The following is a 19058-nucleotide window of genomic DNA, read 5'->3' on the forward strand; positions in this document are numbered from 1 at the left end:
CTGTTTTCTCTCTCCGAGCTGCCTGTGCAATAGCAGCGGCTAACAGGGTTAAATGCATAGAGCACTCAAACCCAGTTAATGCCAGTTGTGAGTCACATGCGAGTGGGCTCATTGATGGAGACACCACGGGCCTCCAGATGGTGTGATCAAGAGCTCTGGGAGTGTTTTGTAGATTCACACACCACACACACACACACACACACACACACACACACCCCACACACAAACACACACACACAATTATAAACACGTAACGCTGGAAAGGCTTTTGTCTTGCCTCATTACATGCTTATAGGAGTGTTAAACCCGCTGCCATGTTGACAGCAGCTGCCCATCAGCCTTAGCGAAGTGATTTGTGTGTGTGTGTGTGTGTGTGTGTGTGTGTGTGCGCAGTGTTTGTCTCTCTAAGCAGGTGTACACCCTCTCAGCTTGGCTATATACACTGAATCACTGCTCCTGCTGCCATGAAGGTGACCCCATAAATGAGAATGAGCTCTAATGAGAGCCATCACATCTCTAAGAGTCTCTCTCTGAGAAAACGTCTTCATTTCACACTGTTTACACACAGTCATATCACTTCTTCATAACTTTCATATGTTTTGAGGCAGGGGAGGCAATACAGAAAAAATAGTATATTATGATACTCGTAGATTTTTTCACAGTATGTACACTGATATATACTTTTACTGTGGGTATAAAAGGATTATGCACAACAAGCTTGAAAAATAGAAATGCGACAAGTTAATAAATAGCCAACCAGCAGTTGGTCACCTATCTGTCAGGTGGTCAGTCATCAGTCAGTCATCCAGTCAGTCAGTCATTTGACCAACATGCTTGTAAAATAGAAATGCCACAATAAAAAAAAACAGTGCCATCCATCAGTCCTCCAGTCAGTCTGTCATCAGTCCATTAGTGAGTCAATAAGTCAGTGAGTCAGTTGACCATCGGTCAGTACATCAGTCAGTCCACCAACCAATCAGTCAGTCTGTCAGTCCTTCAGGCAGTCAGTCAATCACAGTCCATCCATCGGACAGTCCATCCATCGGACAGTCCATCCAGCAGACAGAACATCAACCGGTCAGTCCATCAACCGGTCAGTCCATCAATCAGTCAGTCCAACAACCGGTCAGTCCATCAATCAGTCAGTCCATCAACTGGTCAGTCGGTCCGTCAGTCAGTCCATCTGAAGTTCGTCAGTCGTCCATCAGTCAGTGGTTTATAAAAATAGAAATGCTTATAAATTAGAAATGCCACAATTTAAAAAATACTCAGTCAGTTTGTCCGTTAGTCAGTGCATCAGTCATTCTGTCAGCTGTCCATCTCTCAGTCAAGCACAAACAGTAAATTAAATTTAATAAAGAACTAAAGGAGGAAATTTTTTTCCAGCCTGATACTTGTTAATCTAAGTAACATTTGAGTTGGTCGTTGTTATAGAAGTACTCATGGTACTCATGATACTCTGACAAAAGCATATTGTAGCAATTTCTCCAATATTGCCTAATACTGACTCCTGGTACAAGACCAGAATCATTTTAATGTCCATTTTTACCAGAAACCTATACAAGTAAACTTTACTTCGCATCTTACTCCGCCACCTCCTCCTCATGAGCCTATAGCTCTCTCTCTCAGCCTGTGGATTTTCTTATGCAGCCCAACTGCAGATGAATGAAGCCTTTAGGATCAATAGCACTGCGTTACTCTGAATGCTTGCATTTGTCAGCCTTCTGTCTCGCACCTCCATGTACCACCATCTAATGGGTATAAATATTAATGGAGCCTCAGTGTGGTGACACCAGCGCTGCCCAGTTGAGTTATAGACCACCGATGCAGCTTTTCATCACTCTCTCTCGCTCTCTGTTTCTCTCTGGCACCTCGTTGTGCTTGCAATGAATCTCAGCTCACCCGTCCCTCTTTCTCATGCTATATCGCTCTCATCCCTCACTTTTTCCTCTTTTTTCCTCATTCTTCACTCATCACTCAGGTCAGGTCGGAACCTCTTTCCTTTTCATCATTATTGATTTTCCTCTCATCTCTGTGGCACTCCCAGAGGAGCAGCCAGTCGCAGCCGGAAGAAAACACATGGCCCTCCGTCACCTTTCACACACAAAGCAGATCAAACACAATAACTGATTTGGAGGAAAGGAGGAGAAAATATTACACTGTGTGGGGACACAGGTGATCCCTTGCATCAAACAACAGCAGGAGATGGAGGGTCTGAGGAGCAGAGACAATGAGTGAGAGCACAAGTGTGTGTGTGTGTGTGTGTGAAAGACAGAGAAAGAGAGAGAGAGAGAGAGAGAGAGAGAGAGAGAAACAAATCATCTCCCAATGATGCATCAATCTAATATTAACAGCACATAAGGTGCAGCCGAGATGCAGCATTGTGTATAGGTGAGCAGAAAAACAAAGAGAACAGAAGAGAAGAGAAGATGAGTAAAATACAGAGGAGAAGAGAAACGAGAACAGAACAGAAAAGGAGAAATACAGAAGAGAAGAGAGAAGAAGAGAAGAACCGGGACTCTGAGCTTCACACTACGGTGAACACAAACTCTACAAACTGAATCCCAACCTCAGAGTTGAGGTGTGCACGAGCAGTGAGACTTCCCAGAGCAGTGAGTGAGTAAATGAGACAGAGCCTGGCTTCAGTTAATAAGAGGATTCGGTGCTGGGAGACGTGAGAAACATGAGAACAGATGGTTGTGTGAAGAGTCACATAGTCCCTAACTTCATTAATAATCCACCTGATGAGATGCCACCAAGCTCTAACCAGCACAGAGCCTCTGCGTTCTGCCTTTAACTAACCTCACACACACATACACACACACTAATGACCTTGACTCGGCTGAAGTAGTGCTAACTCCCAGCACTCGTTCATCAAGTGTGTGCTCTCCTGTGCAGCAGGGTTCCTCTGTGATCAATAGAGGGAACCAGGGAAGCTACAGATTTTGGTCAATGAGATACAGAAGTGTGTGGAGGGTCAAGGATGGAGAAACACTAAATGATTTTAGATTGAATACAGAGGAGCAAGAGGTGGTGCTGACCAGAGAGACTGGATAGTCTAGTGAAAGGAATCTTTACATGTACACAACCTGTTCACAACCTGTGTTTCATAACAGATATATCATCAGTTCAGAGTCTGTGGCTCTAGCCAATAGTGGTAATGTGTAATGTTCATTGCAAGTTTTAGAAAAATGAAAGGGAGACTGAGACTGGAGACTCCTTCCAAAAAATGTTTTTAATTTATTTATTGTTAGGCTTAAATTGTGTATACAAAAAGAATCACACCACAAGTTGAATTAGTTGAAACTGCATAATATTTCAATTTGAACATATCTGGACTTGTGTCTATAAATTCCACTAGACATAAATGGCCACCTGTCAGTTTAAACAAAAAATAAGACTTCTAGGCTCCAGCGAGGCATCCTGCTTATCGTATTCTCAGCACCTTTATGATGCAGGGTTATGCGCTGTGTCTCTGAGCGAGAGGTCATGTGGAGGTAACACGATTTCTTGTTGCCATTTTCTGAGTGGAGAAAAGGCATTAAAAATGGAAGTGCACCCTCAACATTTATCCCCCTTCCTTCTGTAGCCCTTAGGGTCAAACAAAGATGGAAGTGAGTCGATGATTTCCTTTTAAGACCGAGCCCTCTTACATCCAGGGCTGTATATCTCACGAGTAATCATGGGGCGCATCCATGTGGTCAGTGAGAATGGGGGTTACACTAAACAATCCAGATCTGCAAAAGTATTAAAGTCAGTTCTGTGACACAATTGTAGCTGTAATCAAATTAAAAGTGGTAGGTATGGAATCAAATTTATTGCATCAAGTCAGTGTGAGTAAATCTGATTTTTTTTTCGACCCGCAGTCTAGAGACATATGTTGATCAATGCATGAAATCTGGTCTTGTCAATAGCCAACGAAAACTGAGAAGCCATAAATACAGGAAGTAGATTTTAAAAAAACTTTTTAAGATTTTAGATTTTAAATATTTACTGCTATGGATAATAATATATTAATATACACCATATGGCCAAAAGTACGTGGACACCTGCCCATCACACACGTGTGGTTCTTTCCCAAACTGTTGCCACAAAGTTCTATACACAATTACTGTATATAGAATGTCTTTGTATGCTGTAGCATTACAGTTTCCCTTCACTGGAACTAAGAGGCCCAAACCCTCACCCAACATCAGTGCCTGATCTCACTAATGCTCTTGTGGCTGAATGGGCAACTCCAAAATCTAGTGGAAAGCCTGCCCAGAAGAGTGGCGTTTATTATAACAGCAAAGGGAGACTAAATCTGGAATGGGATGTTCAACAAGCACATATGGGTGTGATGCTCAGGTCTCGACAAACTTTTAGCCATATAGCATAGATTGAGCTGTGGCAGAATTAAGCACCTATATAATAAGAAGTTGAAGAATGGCCACGACTACGCGCACAAGGAAAAGGCATCATTGTAAGTATGGAAGTCTTAAACCAGCTGAGTGAGTCCAGTTTTTTTTTTGCTATCACTGTCTCCTGGTACATTTTCATATTTGATGTGTTTAATTCAGTACATTCAGTTGCCTAAAAATCAAGAAAAAATCAGTTGTAAAGTGTGCAATGCCAAGTGTCATAATCTCTTAGCATTTTAAAATCTGTTATATTATTAATAAGACATAATCACAGAATCTCTCCTTTGTACATTCCTTATTTCCAAGAACTAATCAAATATGCTTAAAAAAAATTGGCAATTTCTTGTATGCTGAAGCTGAAAAAACAATTCTCGCTGTGTGTGGCTTTTTATAAAAGTGTGGAACTCGAGCACAAGTGCTTGCTGTAACGAGAGCAAACTTCCATCTGAAAGCTATTACATCATTATATCACGGCTTGCAGTCGCCACTTCCCAGGCTCCCCAAAACAGCGGTGGTACCAAAGAAAGTGTGTGTTCAGTGTAGACCATTGGCATTCTCACATTGCTTGCTTTGTCACCTACCTGAACCAGTTTTTAAAAATGTAGCAAACCGCTGCTGACTCCGATGTTTTTGCCACCCTTAAAGCTGCAATATTGTGCAATGAAACGTTTAACACACCTATTACCGACTCAGCCTATAAATGTGTGCAGCGCTTCGGGGGGAAAAAACACTCAAAAAATAATGAAAATAGAATGCATGACATCGACGTGAGTTATTTTGGTGACATATAATTCGAGCAACAGGAGGTGGCTTTCATGAACCTGCCAATGCGAACTGATTGTGGTCAAAGCAACGGAAAGAGCCTGTGGATTTTATATGAATATACCCAGAGATGGATGGCATTTGTCTTCAGAGCAGCTCTAATCCTTATAGAAACATGGTAATATGTTTCTGTGCCCTAATACAGTAATATATGAGAAACTAGAAGTCTCTGGATTAGAATAAATGAAGACAGCCATTTTGGTGACTGGCACACCTCCAGATCTTTCATCTTTGACAATTTGTTTTATGGTTTAAATCTCATAATCTGATATATGAAATATTCAATTAGCCCACCCTGCTTTTGATTAACATTATTTCCCATACGCAAAATCATTACCTCGTCTTTTATGGTGCCCAGAGTTTTGAATCAGCCTTATACAGTGATCTGGGTTACATGAATCGTATTCAATCTAATTAACTTGTAAATTATTATTTCATTTCAAGCCATATAAATGATAACTGACTGAACAATGGTGCATTCTGCCAAACATTCCCATTACTCCAGCTAAGTGCTTGTTGATGTTAATTTGTTGCAGTAGACTTTCTAAAATGGATACATTAGAGATAAGAATAGACCTTCCTCAGCTGAACAAAGTGTTCAGCATGGGCTATAATGCTTCAGGAGATCAGCAAGGCATGTCTTTTATTTTGCTCAGACTTTCTGTATCATGCACAGTGAACTGAGATGCTTGGACGTCTTATTCAATCTAATTAAGTCATAAATAATCGTTTATATTCATGCCGTAAAGATGATAACAGAGTTAACAACAACGCCGAACATTCCCAATACTGCTGTGAGAAGCAGATGCTGTTGTTTCAGACCACATGTCTGTTGTTGCTAATTTGTTGCAGTAGGTTATGTAAATTGAATCCACTGAATAAAGAGACACCCAACATGATGAGCAAAACAGTTGCTGTCATAAAAGAGATGCTCTGACAGGATTACACTGCGCGTCGTAGAGGTCTGCTAAACAGAAACTGATTCTACACACAAAGAGAAATAGGCTGAGCTTATGAAAGCAAACGATGTAACATGAACATATTGGCTATGTGGGTGTGTATGTGTGCATAAAAGATGATTCTGCTTTTGGCAGGCAGTGGAATGGCTAGCAGATCCAGTGGGAGGATGTGCTGGCTGTGTTTGCAGGAATATAAAAACTTGTCGGGATTGTATGCCGATGATACAGTCAAGCTGTGCCTTTACTTTTATACATCTCTGTGGAAATAGCGGAAAGAAGGAAGGCTGCTATGAACAAGCGGTATGTTGACTGACCTGCAGCAGTTAGACCCAGGTGAAAAGATTCTCCTGATCTCTAAGTCATATTCCTCCGCTGTGGGTCTTATCAACCGAGTGCATGTAAGTCTGAACACAAAGACTACATATGGGATTAGAGGGATAATCCAGAAAAGCAATGGCGGTCTGCATCTCTCTGCAGAGGAAGATAAGAGTGACGGAAAGGAGAAGAGCACTGAGTGCAGGGCTGCCCTGGGACATGTGGTGTACTCGAGGCTGGATTGTCCCACTGGTGATCATCAGAGCTTCTTTCTCTGCTCAGCCAAGAAAAATTTAAGGAATAACATAAAAAATCAAACTCCATCCATCTAGATGCAAGACGCAGCCTGTTATTCTCTCACACTCTTTCCACAAGATCAATTCTGGGCTGGGTGTCATCATTGCAGTTCAAACTCTCAACGTGATGGTCTAAAAGGTGTAAATAGTAAGCCACATCAATGAACAATCTACATTTATTAATGAGATGAGTATGAGAATGACTAGAATTCGTGAAAAGCATACTAAATGAGATAAAAGACCCAAAACTATCACTAAGCCGAGTTAAATGCAAAACCTTTTTTTAAGCTGGATTTTCAATTCTTACTGACCGAGCATTCCTAATGTTCTCTAGAACGTTATTATAGTGGCCTAGCAATTTAGGGAAGATGTAAGAAAAATATCTTCCACCAACTAATCCCTAGGACTAACCGTGGACCTGCGTCAGTTATGCGAAGTGCTCAGGATGGGATATACTGCTTTAAAAGATCAGCAAGATAGTCAGTGCTAAGGCATTCAGCACATTAACCAGGAATTAGTAGTTAAAATATACTTTAATAGGAAACATGGGCTTCTTTACTGTTGCTTGAAGTTCAAGGAAATTGATACTGCTTGCTTATATACAAAAGCCATTGGTGTGTCCTTACTGGTAACTACACACATTTTCTCATAAATTCATTGACATTAAGACTCCTTTACAGTAGTTACTAGGTAATATGCCTGCTGAAAGTGTATTCTTTAGTCCACTCCCCTTCACTGCAGACTTCACATCACCTTCCATGACAGGAAGTAACTTTACGCGTTCAACCAACCACATTATCGGATGATCTCTTTCACACAAAAAGAGTACCCCAGACCATCATTTCAGAGTGGAACAGATATTGGTTCCCTGGATTGCACCTTGGCTTTGGGGAAAAACGGACACAACCATTAAATACCCATGGATAAACACATCAGTCCTTTCATCATGTATCATGTCTCAGCACAGGTGGGTGAACTGGAGGAAATGTAGTGTGAAAACAGACAGAGACATGACAGAGACAGCAAAAGCAACTCTGGTCAGCCAGGAGCTCTACACTGCAAAGCATGCTAAGACTTAGCACCATTAAATCCATGATAATATTGCTGCTCTTGGCATATTAGCACATGCTGAGATGATCTTGTATATTACACTTATTTTTACATCAAATCATCATTAGATTCAATTTGTCTTCATATGAGCAATTAATATTAATCACAAGAGTCTTTCATCTGCTAGAAAGATCACATAGTGGAAAGCTCATTGGTCCCATTTAAGGGCAGTTACCGTTAATCTCCATAAAATGGAGGATATTACAAAATAATTACGTTAGCTGTGCCTGGATTTCGCTGCACAGAGCCTGAATGGCTGTGTGTGAGGATTTACACAGCACAAACAGAAGATAAAAGCCATAAATTCTGCCACTCTATTTGATTTTCTCATGCCTTCTTTCTGTATGTTATATACAGTGTGCGTGTGTGTGTGTGTGTGTGTGTCTGAAGCGTGGGCCAGATGATACCCTGCAGGAGGTCTCGGTGGCGACTATTAAAGTGACAACAGGACAAAGGGCCTCCATTAAGAGCTCTTGCCCCGCCCTATCACTGAGTCACCATGACAACCACCCAGCTGATGGACACCAAAGATAGGGGTCACATGATACAGTTAATCAATGAAACAGAACTAGAGAGAGATTATATAGGAAGAGGTACATAGAAGTGAAATTTGGCATGATACGTGCTGAATGTCTGATTAATACATTAAAGTTTCAGCTGATACAATCTCTACATAATTGCACTGACTCAAGCAAAAAAAAAATCATGTGAAGTAGATTTCTAAGGAAAAAAATGTTCGGTATACATGCTACCCGAAGCATGTGCATCATATTTTCCAGACTAAACCAATTTTGCCCTCTTGAACATGCTTTGACTTACACACCAGTAATTATTATTATTTTTCTACACATCTGTGTATTTATCAGTTTTCTTGTAAAACTACTCATGAAGGGAACTGCAACCTTTCAGCATTAAACGATACAATATACAATATAATGACTTCTTTTTAAGGATGTACAAACAGATGGATAGTTTATAGGTCTGTCAGAGATCACGACTGTATCAGCTCCTGAGTGGTGTACCAAAGTGGTTGGAAGATCACAACGCTGATGCCATGCCACAGCCTTCAGTTAGGAGTTAGAGTAATAGGTGATTATTGGGTGTGCTGTCTGGGTGGGAGGGATGTTATTACTCACTCCCCTGTCAATCAGTGCGACACTAGCCAGTCGTGGGTGTTCATGAGCTCTGAAGTAAAATTAATTTGTAAAATAATTATGTAATATGAAAAATGACTTGTACAACAAAATCATATATATATATACGTATTTTTAGTAATCCAAGAAAGAGATGTATTGCTTTATAAAATATAATATATAATTATCAATGTGGTAAAAATGGCAAGGTGCAAAACCAGCAAACAAGCCACAAAAACACCGGTAATAACACTGATAACACTGAAAAAAGGAAAAAAAAGGGCGTGAAAAGACAAAAAAAAAGAGAGATGTGCAGTGTCCATCCCAGCAGTGGTAAATGTGTTACCGTGGAGATGAGGAGGGCATTCAGTGGGTGTGAAACGAGGGCCGAGGGCCTGTGTGATCTTGACACCAAACATCACATTCAGGTCTATTAAACCTGTCTGTTGCTTCTTCTCACCCAGGCCTACTTTTCTCCTCTGGTAAGAATGAAAGTACTAAAGACGTAATGCTAAGGCTAATCAAAAGAGGGAGATTTTTCTCACAACCTGAGCTCATACTGACAAGTGTGTCAGCTCATCCTGACACATTGACTTCACACACTCTGATTGTCCTAACACAGCTGGAGGAGGGGAGGAACAATGTGTACTAACGTTGAGGAGGAGAGAAAGCGACTGTCATGTTATATTATTCTCTACCAGTTGGTGCCTTTGAAATAACAAGGTGGTGTGTGGAGGCAAAAATGTCATCTGGAATGTCTAATTTGAGAATTCCTGCATCCACAACTCTCTGAAATCAGCCTTTGGGTGTAACCAGAGGGAGGGAGCAAGAACACCCTGAGATTGAGGTAGATCTTCTTTAAAGAGTCAGTCAACACACTTGCACACGCACTGCTGAATACAACCGACCATAACACAATATGCTTGAGCTGCCGGTTTCACACCGGTGCTTTATGAGTATGGAGGCGTCTGGGCCGCTCAGGATGATGGCTGAGGGAACAGACTGTGTGAGATGGCATTTAAGGCACTGGGCCAGAAGAATTGAGGTCAAGAGAGAGCAAGCTGTGTGTGTGAATCTGTCTGAACACTGTGCCTGCTCTCAGTAATTGTTGGCTCAGATTTGAAATCAGACCTTCAGAGAACATCGGAACTTGTTAATGCTCCTGTTTCTGAGAGCCAAAAGTATGGCCCAAAAGCCAGAAGAGGGAGAATCTCACACACACACACACATGCACACGCACACATGCACACATGCACACACACACACACCCCTTATCCTTGTGAGGACCTTCCATATTATACTGCAGCACACTTCAAGAGGCCTACACCTAAACACACACGATGAGGACAGGAAGGAAATATCTGCTTGAATAGGGATGGCCAGCTTTGCAGTGGTTAAAATGTCACATATTACGTGGTGTTAAAATAGAGTGAACACACATAAAAAAGTATAGGAGCTCATTTTCACTGATCACTGCCTGATCTAGCGTATTGCTTTCCACTGAGGGGGGAAAACTGGCTACATAAAAACAAAGAAGGAGGAAGTGTCAGTGCTTGTTGTCAGTGGCTCTGACAGTTAATAATTCTCACAAAAGACATGGTCACTCAACCACACAGCAGAAATATTCCACTATAAACACAATGACTGCTGCTGAGCAGAGCGACTTCTAATCCTGTCCTACACAACGGTGAGCAATAAGAGTGCAGCCAGATGCAGGATATGAGATGTGTATATATCATTTTGTTGGGAAAATATTAAATATGAAATGAAAATGGATTCCCTTCAAACACTGCTACAGTAAGCACTGCATGATTAATGCACAAGTTCTGTTTCTGAAATTACACAGGACTTGAAGTAGGTGGTGGAAAAATTTAGCTCCCAGAGAACACACACATACTGTATATGTGAGGACCCACATGCACACACGAGAGTGAAGGAGTGTTCATCACAGAAGCAGAGTTCTATACTCACCCCATCAGAAGGCTCAGCTCAGGGACATAAATCTCCTAAACTCATCACACTCTAGCCTATCGCTGCTGAGACCTGTCTTATCGACACACATCTCCCAGATCTCTCTGATTGATGAGCCCGTGCCAAGCTACGTGTCAAGACAGACCCATCCAAGAAATCATGCCGTGCTGGCTGGACTCCGTCCACAATAATTCTTGATTCACTATACACAAAATTTTCTTTTTACTCAGTGAGTCAAAGGTATGTTTTTACTGCACCACATATACAAGTTCCTTTTTTTTAAGTTTATTTGCTTTTGGTCTGACCAATCTTGGCCTGTAATATGCAAGTGTTTATCTTGCAGAAATTATTGTAGGTGCTTACAAACAAATAACTGCTAAAGTGGACAGGAGTAATTATGGGTATCTGCGCAAGCAGTCTAGAGTAGTCAAGCATGGACAACATGTTTTGCAATTGAGAATATCTGCTGGAGTTGGCGAAAGTAGTCAAGAGGGAATGGTCAACAGTTTCTGCAGAAAGAAGCATGAGCAGTCAGAGTATCTGAGGAAGCAGGTGGGTTAAAAGGTTCTGAGGGGTAAGCAGGAGTGGTCTGACCTTCTCAGAAAGCACACAGGAGTGAACAAGAGGTTCTGCAGAAGTGAACAGAAGTCTTTTCTGTGGTGGGAGTAGTCAGCCAAAGTATCTGTGAAAGAGTGTGTACAAAGTATCTGTGGGAGAGGACGGTATGGGAATCTGTGGATGAGGGTGGTCAGGTCAAAGCATCTGTGGACAATCTATGGGTGAGCGTGACCAGAGTAACTGTGGGCAAGAGTGTTTTAGGTGGGAGTGGTCAGAGTATGTGTGGACGAGAGTGGTCAGAGTATCTGAGTGTGGCAGTTGAAAGAGTACCTGTGGGCAAGGATGGTTAGTGTGTCTGCAGACAGGAGTTGTCAGAGTATCTTTGGATGGGAACGGTCAGGAAAAAATGCAAGTGGGAGTAGTCAAAATATCTGTGGACAGGAATGGTTTGAGTATATGCGGGTGAGAGTAGTCAGAGTATCTATTGATCAGTGGGTAGGAGTGGTCAAAGTATCTGTGGAGGAGAGTGGTCAGATTATCTGTGGGTAAGAGTGGTCAAAGGATGTGTGGGCAAGGATGGTCAGAGTGTCTATGGGTGAGAATGGTCAGAGTATCTGTAGCAAGAACGGTCTGAGGAATGGTCCGAGTATATGTGGGTCAGAGTAGTCAGAGTATCTGTGGGTGGGAGTGGTCAAAGTATCTGTTGGGTGGGAATGGTCAGAGTGTCTGGACGTGAGTGGTCAGAGTAACTGTGTGTAGAAAGGGGCAGAGTATCTGTGGGCAAGGGTGGGCAGAATATGGGTGGTAATGGGCTGCAGAAGTGGTCAGAGAATCTGTGGGTGGTAGTGGTTCAAGTATGCGTGTGCAAGAGTGGTCATATGGACGCGAGTGATCCGAGTATTGGTTAGTAAGAATGGTCAGAGTTTCTATGGACGGGAATAGTCAGAGAATCTGTGGGAGTAGTTAGAAGTGCCAACCAGGCATGGGTTGGAACAGAATTTAGAAATCTTTAATAATTGCCCCTAGCTCATACAAAAAGCTCTCATATGTCTAGGTAAAATAAACATCACATCCTAATTTTAACACACAAGAGGCATCTTTCTTATTTCTATGTCAGATATAATAACACAAGTTTGTAGAATAACGAAATGAAAATTCTGCCAAAGAACATAGCACACACCTCAGAAAGAAAGTGCCGGCACATCCTACAGGCACTTTTCTCATCAGCTCTACTCGCTTTAATGAAAGACAATAAGTATTTTGTGGGAGAAAATTAAAGCAACTGACACAGTAAGATAAAAGGCAAGAGAGTGAATAAAATTACAACGAGTGAACCAAGAGAAGCTATCTTGTTCATATTATCAGTCGTGCCCTGATTTTAACAATCTTAAAGCAGAACTAGATTTCTTTTTTATACATGTACAAAAGAAATAAACAGTCTGTTCCCTAAGGCAAGGAAGTGCTTGGTTTCTTCTCTCACTCGTATAGCACATAAACAACCAACGGCCATATAAATTCATCGTTAATCACAATTATTTATATGACAATTAGTTGTCAGGCCAGATCGTGACCAGCGTACTCCTGACATCTCATTCCCCCACTCCTCTTTCCCTCCTCCTTAATGTCCTACCCTGTCCTTGAGGTGATTATGAAGTGTTGACTTATAATTGCCAAAAGTTTTTTACAGTAGTTAATATATGTTTATATGAAACATTTTTTAATGCTTTAATGAATTCTTTAATTCTTCAAGATATCATTTAATTCCACTATAAATGTTTTCAAATCAGTATGTCCTTTCAGGGATAAAGACGAATATGGTACCAGCCAAGGTTGACTAATTATTGCCACACATCACCACAAATCTGTTGTAGAATGTGGTATAAAAGGAAAATACTTGCCATAACAGGAGGTGGTAGTAGTAAATATTCAAAATAATCTGCACTTATTCATTTGCTGAGCAATGCATCAAAGAATTAACTCTGCTACTAGACCTGAGAAGGGCTGCCAGACTTTGGGAAACAGTTAGCTTGGTGTGTCACACTCTACTGTGATTTTTGTCACTACTGCCCACTATAAGCAGCATATTTCCATAAATCATAGCAGAAGATGGTCAATTAGTCATTCCTTGCCCCAAGCTTAAAATATTAACAGGCTAATTTTGCTGCAGTCCATTTAAAGCAATTAACAATATCAATTTTACCCAGCCTAGCATTAAAGCAGTTCTAAATCTTGTGCACATACAATTGGGTCTTCTGATATATATGTATTCACAGCTCTACAGTTCCAGAGAAGATGATTTAAGTTCTAGTCTAGGAGCTCCAAAAAGCTGCAGCATCCCCATTAATCTACTGTTCACTGGGGTTTAGTCAAGGTAGACAGATTTAATAGAAATGTCAGAATGCTGACTTACTTCTTACTCAAACACACACAAACACACACACAGGGGCAGGGGGAGAGAGGAGAGAGAGAGAGAGAGAGAGAGAGAGAGTGAGAGAGAGGGGCAATATCCTGTCTGTTGGACTTGACCTCTGTGGTCGTGTTAGGGACACTGGCCTTCGTCATTTTATTGGGCTAATCTCTAACAGCAATGATGTGATGCAGCTTGACAGGTGCATTTAATATTGGTGTGATGGCTTCTTCAGTCCAAAGGAAACACACACTACACACACATTTACTACACACTCGCACACATTTAAATGATGTTCTTTAACATTCTGCATTATCCAATGTCCTAACACTCAGGCTGTATATCCTGTATATGGCATATTCACAACGTCAAGGCCATATTGTATCCTGAGGTTGTCACCATAGCTGCTAGTGTTGTTAGTGGGTTACGACGACCTCTGAGCTAGGGTTATGTGTTTGCTGTCAGTATGTGTTAACAGTGTTTCTGAGATTTTTGACATGCATGCCCAGTTTTCACTTGTCAAGGCATTTTTGCTTGTCAGTCTGAAGAGTTCAAAGATGAACGAGGTGAGTGATGTCATTAGAGTAACTACAATATGATTTATAGACAGTTATAAAATCACACAGTTTGCTTACTCGGCCATGGCAGACTTGGGCATACACATTAAGAACGCACCAATCCTACTTTTTTGTCTGACATTTATATAGTAACCATACAGACTCTGCGTCTCACACGTCATAGTGGTGTCCTTTAAGAGACACTGGGTTTGGTGAAACCCAAATACATAAAGCAATTACGTCAATCTCTTAACAAAACACTATTAATAAAGATCTGCTTCTATTTAATCGAAAAAAATAATCCACCAAACTTGGCAGGACACAAGTCCCTGGAGGCTCAGAAACCTCACAACACATAGTCCATCCCACAACAAAGACACCTCAGATGCCAATCTTGTCTGAGACTTGAAGCAGTGCCAGGTAGACAGACAGCTCAATGGCTGGCACTTCCAGCAGAGGTCATTCAGGTTCATTATGTCAGCTGCCCATCATTACAAACTGCCCGATTGGCTTATGAGTGCCGTCCACCATCTGTGCATCCAAACCAGCTCTGCTCATACACATCCCACTGAGAGCATGCCTAACTCAGACTCAAACAGTGAGCCACTGAGGCATGCAATATTCTCTGATTCAGAAAAACAACTGACAAGCCAAAAGAACCGGTGAGAACAGGGGAGAACATTTTAATGCCATGCCAACCCAATTTCTGGATTTGTCAGTGGCAGCTAAGCCAGTGTGTCTTGGGATTAAGATTGCTGGCTAAAAAAAACAATCAACTTCTCTAAAGCACTGACCTTTCTGAGCAGAGACTCTAAAAGTATTCCACATGCAGCAGGCAGACTGAAAGCCAGAGTGTTTATGATCTTTATGTTTCACAGTCTGCCAAAGCCCTGGCCATGACGCAGTTCCTGCTTGATCAAGCCGAGGCACTTGGGGCCTGAAACAAACATGCTCATGGATGGAGAGAAATGTGCCAACTACAGCCACTAGCAGGCTGATGTAAAGTTGTTTGAGTCCAGTTTCAGCAAAGGGAGTGGACTCCAAAGCCACACAGGCAGAATAAAATTTGGGGGTAGGGGAGCAAGGTGTAGCCGCACAAGGAAATAACTAGAGCAAACAAAGCCTAATAACTTCATGGATACTTCTGGCACTGATCATACTGGAGGATAGTTTTAGGTGTTCCCTAAAAGAAAGCCTGAAATGTAATCACCATCAAAATTCATAGTTTTCTGCTCTTGACAGAATGCCCCCAATGACTGTAACTCAGTCTCCCTGACAAACCACAAGAGGTTGGTAGCACATTACTTAACTATATACATTAATTACTGAACCCATGCTTTGGACTAGAAGCGTCCATGGAAGGACATGGAAGGACATGGAAGGACCGGCCATCAAAGCAGACCACAGCAGATACATGAACTGACTGTAACAGCCAAGTCAAACATCAGATCTAAGACAGGATACAAAGCTGAATCCCATAGAATGAGGCCAGAACTCTAAAAAGCGTCCTCTCATCTTTCCATAGCTAAGCACTTACATCACAGTATATTACTACCTAAACATATGACTGATCATTTGTGGTATCTGGAATTCCATAAATTCTGGACAAGAAGGAATAAAAAATGCACTCCACCTAAATTTTGTTCTTGTAAGAGGAAAAAAACAACTCAATAATCCCTTCATTGTAGTATTTTTTTATTCATTTACATAATGGTCATACTAGCTATAAAACAGCACAGGATTTTTGTCCTGTTAGTACTGCAGCAGTTTAGTGCCCTGTTGCTTCCTGCACTAATTCCTGATTTCAGTACCTTTGCTTTTAGTCTTTTTCATTTGAAGTCAAGCTGGCTTAAGTGTGAGCAGCAGATAAAGTGTATATCAGGGTCTTATAGTCCATACTCTATGTCTGTAACCCCGCATTTACATTAAGTGACAAAGTGACTGACGAAGTGACAGGCACCTGTTCAATTTCTATGTATGCGCATGACACAGAGCTGTGATTTCAATAACATCGGCGAGTGACAAAACGACAGCACAACAAGTGACATTTGAATTGAGATTTTCTCAACTTCATGCAAATTGGGTATGATGCAATGAAGTGACAAATCCAAAAACTTGAAAGATTCCCAGAACCAATCATATTCCATCTGTGGTATGATTTTTTTTTTTCTTCAAATTCCTTACTCACAACTTTAGTTCCTACCTTTAGTGCAAGTAGTTCCTATGTACTGCTTGAATGGAATAAAAACTTAAAGCCATGCTTTCATCTTATCCTGTCATATACAACCCCTCATTAAATGTTAGCAGAGACATTACAAACACACAAAGCTTCGAAGGAAGTAGCAGAGATTGCTGGTGTCTCTGGAGAGTGTTCGTAGCTAGAATCTGATAGAAAAGCTAATTCGAAGCCTGGCGCACAACATACATCATACATTTTAAACAAAAGTAAACTGTACACCATACTAAATTGTGTAGGCTATATATTTTGGATACTATCCTTTCTTATCAGAACTAAAACCGCTGGAGGGATGGTACCTGCCCACGAGTGACAACAGTAGCACTCAGTCCATGCCCACAAATGACCCAAGCATCTTGTCACTCATTAATGTGTATGCAGGGTAAGGTTTAAGCTCTAGATGTTTATTTGGGTGGCTTTAATAACTAGAAAGTGCTGTCCAAACAGAAGCATTCGACATCCGCCAGTGGAGTCAGGAGCCAACAAAGGAATTGATTTCCAATGTCTGAAATGTGCCTATTTACCTGTTGTTTGGAGACTTTGCTTTAGTGGGATGGAGAAATAAGTTGTTTAATGTCACTCAGTGATGAGGAGAGAGAAGCCATTAAGGTAGTGTATTTCTCACTTCTATTGTCCTTCTTCACTGTTGCATTGGGCTTGACAGCTCAAGGTAACTCGCCTACTACATATCTCGCCACACTTCTTGGGATTTCTCTTTTACTTTATCTCTCGTTCCCTCTTTCTCACAAATATCCAAAGTTCTGGCATGGACTACAAGTGATAAAAATGACTTAGTGATTCCAGTAGATTTAGAATTGGCAAAGGTGGTGACATGACAAACCAATTACAATATTACAATATATTTGTTCTTATATTATTTACGTTTCAGTTTACCAAAATAGAAGAGAACGAGATAGAAATAGAAAGAGAGTGAGAGAGAGCGAGAGAGAGAGAGAGATCACAGCTATAGAAGATAGCAGATGGGACCCAAACGTAAAAGCAATTTTAGAGTTTCCAGATCACTGACCTACATGCTGCTTAAATTACTTTTTTTTGTTCTCTCTCACGCTGTTGTTTTTAAAGAAAAATATAATAAGTCTGCTTGTTTTTCATACATCTGTGGAAATTGAACTCCAGATCAGGCAAAGCCTACTCAAAGAAATAGAATTTTTTTTTTGAAAGCAAGATGTGCCAAGGACAAGAGAGTTCTGCACGTCTGTCTTATTTAAGCACATGGCTATGCATTCAACATGCTGATCGAACAGCTCTCACCTCCTTTTTATCATCTCTGCACATGTTGCAGCCCTGGCTGAAAGCGGGGACCAGACTTCAGATCTCATTTAATCTTACAGTGGCACACCAAATTGAGATTTTGCCTAAAACTGGAAGTCAGACATGACATCAGTGTTTTATGCCTTTGAGAATGCTGGATGTCAGATTTAAGCATAAATAAAAATAAAATAAATATAAACAGGCCCTTTTAAATGATTTGCTCATTTGCATATTTAAAAAAAAAAACATTTCGGAAATAAAAAAAAAAACTTCCCTAATGATTAACATCGTCTATATGACATGAAACTACTAGAAACATGCTTTGTCTAAATAACAGTGATTGTAAATGTCAAACAAAGAATGTACTTACAAAAGATACAAAAGATAATGTAATGTAACAGTACATTATATAACGTAAGAAATAAGATCACTGATGCTATAACAATAATGAGTCAAAGCTTCCCATTGACACAGGCGCTGGACCACAAAAATACAGAATGCTACAGAAATCAATAGAAGGAAGTTGTTTTCTAACGATTTCACCACACCAATGCACTTCTGCTTCCTGTTTTATAAAAATCATAGCCTCAAGCCCAGAGAGAAAATGAAAACTTCTGAACTACTCCATCATTTGCAGCTGGTATCTGCCTCTCATCAAACCTCACCTTGTGGTGCTTTACTTTTATGTTCATTTTATGTCTCCTCATATCATTGCCTCTGACATTTCCTTCACACCGCATCTACACATCCTTCACCCTCCACTTGCTTGTTCTCAGGTCGGCAGCTTCGCCTGCAGCTCACAGTGGCTCTAATGAATGGACAAACTTAGACAGATTACACAGTGAGTGTAATTAATTGTGATGGCTCGCTCAGAAACAGCACCTTGGAGCCAGAATTACCTCAGCCAATTCAAACATATATCTTTTCTTCTCTCAAAATATCTAACTGTCCTCCAGGTCAAACTCACATCCTCCTGGTTCAAAGAGGATTACAGAGATGGAAAGTTTAATCTCAGTGAAACA

General features: G+C 40.9%; 1 protein-coding gene across 8 annotated transcripts in view; it reads right to left on the bottom strand.

Annotated features, from left to right (window-relative positions):
• vav2 (vav 2 guanine nucleotide exchange factor) overlaps positions 1 to 19058 on the bottom strand; it is a 169865-nt gene that overhangs the window by 54715 nt on the left and 96092 nt on the right. The window lies entirely within an intron of this gene.

Source organism: Pangasianodon hypophthalmus, chromosome 15 (assembly GCF_027358585.1).
Source record: "Pangasianodon hypophthalmus isolate fPanHyp1 chromosome 15, fPanHyp1.pri, whole genome shotgun sequence".
Lineage (NCBI taxonomy): Eukaryota > Metazoa > Chordata > Actinopteri > Siluriformes > Pangasiidae > Pangasianodon > Pangasianodon hypophthalmus.